Genomic DNA, 2,015 nt, shown 5'->3' with positions numbered 1-2,015 from the left:
AGTTGGACTAGAGAAAGACGAAGTCTGGCGGTTGCCTGAACGCCATATCCATCATTTGTAAATATAAGTTATTTTACACTCGTGGGCCTGCTTTCTTCCCGCAACAATATGTTGCTTGCACCTCATTTCACGGCGCCTATCCGCTACGGGCATTGGCCAAGAAGGCGGCGGTTAAAGGTGAGAAAGGAAAGAGAACTTAGGAGAAAGTTGGGCAGGGTAAAGAAGAAGTTGTGCAAATGAAACGGAAATAAATAGCTCTTATAGAGATTGAGCTGAAATTGCGCTGGTCCCGCAAATTCAAAAATTTGGCGTTAGTTTCATGATTCCGTGAATCTCATTGAAGCTCCACGAAAGCTTCCCGAGAACTGAAGTATTAGCCGCGCGCCTTATCTAACGGAATCTGCATCCACACCTGCAAAATGGCACCATTTCACTGTTAGAATATTTCCAGCTATGCTATTGCCATGGAAGCAACCTTAGTATTGCTCACTTCGTTGGGAAGAAAGGGGGTCTCCGTGGAAGGTCGCATGTTCGCCTCGTTCCACGAAGACACGGGGCGTTTCAAAACAGCTGACGACGCTTCGCCGTGCAGTCGTGGCCGAGTGGTTTAGGCGATGGACTAGAAATCCATTTGGGTCTCCCCGCACAGGTTCGAATTCTGTCGAATGCGCAGTGTTCCTTCTTTCTGTGAAATCTTCCAATATTTGTATATGGCCGGTTTTGAGAGTGAGGGGGAAAGTAGCGGATTAACGATAATCCCGTTGTGCTGCTATAACATGCCTAGCTATAAGAAGTCCGGTGTGGCGTGTTACTTTCACCTGCACTATAATAAGAAACCTTACATTCTTTATCTTCCCACAAAATTAGGGAGAATACCCGTAGACAGGGAAAGGCTTTGCAGCTTAGGCCCATAAATATTGCAGAGACGCAGAACGCATTTAGAGGACTATGGTTTTCGCGATTTAAATAATGAAAGTATGTAGGTAGCGCGCCATTGTGACAAAAGAGAACAGATATGTACGTTTAACACACATCTTAAATTCTTATATCCACCCGATTTCTTGGCCGATCGTTATGGACTGCATAGTATACTAACATAGTAGTTGCCGCAGTAGCATTTTCGTAATGAACTGTTTAAATTAGATAAAACGTAGGGTTCTTACGCCCACAAAACACGATGTACTTATTTCGCATTTCCAACTGAGAATTAGTTTTTTTTTTTTCAGTGGGTAATTTCTCGCTTTAAGCGTACCGTTTTTTTTTCTTTCCGACATCTTTTTTTGTCAGTGAATATTTAGTTAACCAACTTTGTTGACGCCGAAACGTGTTGCGTGTGTGCAGGTTCTGCGTCTCAACGCTGTAGTATCACCCTGTACACGCAATGACAAAGTTTACGAGTTCTGGTCCCGCATATGCGCAACGCTACCCGGTGTAATTTCGCTCTGAACAAATTACGAGTGACTGCATTTGACATTCGGCCACAAACTGAATGATACCTTATTGTACTATTAAGCGGTTAGAGAACTCCAACGAATAATACAGGAGCGGACTGCAGTGGGAAAACTTGGAAAAAGTGTAAAAAGTAAAGTATTTATATTAAAAAGAAAGAATTTAGCAGAGCGTGGTTTCGATCCACGGACCTCTGGGTTATGGGCCCAGCACGCTTCCACTGCGCCACTCTGCTGAGTACGTTTCGAGATATATGCAGTAGCCATTTGATCGTGGAGTAGATATTGGTGCCGCTCATGCAGATAGCTCATGTTCACGCCAGGACGACGTGAACCGGTCGCTAATGGCGTTCACCTGCCGCTGCTCCATTACAAGAAGAAGAAGAAAAACAAAGGCTGCGGAAGCATATTGCCAGCCTCGGCGAGCAACCTGTGAAAGCTGTTCAAGTATTAAAGCTTCGTGCCCATGTTTACAACTGTGACCTTGGCATCTATCCAGTAAAAAGTTCCGTGTTTTCTTTTTTCTTTAATTGCTGCCTTCAACTTGCACGTTTCCCGTTGGAATAG

At 44.3% G+C, this 2,015-nt stretch overlaps 2 non-coding genes across 2 annotated transcripts; one reads left to right on the top strand and one right to left on the bottom strand.

Annotated features, from left to right (window-relative positions):
* The first annotated feature begins 588 nt into the window (after window positions 1-588).
* TRNAS-AGA (transfer RNA serine (anticodon AGA)) lies at window positions 589-670 on the top strand. Its single transcript has one exon. It is a non-coding gene; the product is annotated as a tRNA-Ser (tRNA).
* Window positions 671-1,612: 942 nt separating this feature from the next.
* TRNAM-CAU (transfer RNA methionine (anticodon CAU)) lies at window positions 1,613-1,684 on the bottom strand. Its single transcript has one exon. It is a non-coding gene; the product is annotated as a tRNA-Met (tRNA).
* Between the last annotated feature and the right edge of the window lie 331 nt (window positions 1,685-2,015).

This window comes from Dermacentor albipictus, chromosome 5 (genome assembly GCF_038994185.2).
Source record: "Dermacentor albipictus isolate Rhodes 1998 colony chromosome 5, USDA_Dalb.pri_finalv2, whole genome shotgun sequence".
Lineage (NCBI taxonomy): Eukaryota > Metazoa > Arthropoda > Arachnida > Ixodida > Ixodidae > Dermacentor > Dermacentor albipictus.
The sequence above is the reverse complement of the archived record's forward strand: the minus strand, read 5'-3'. Positions and strand labels throughout refer to the sequence as shown.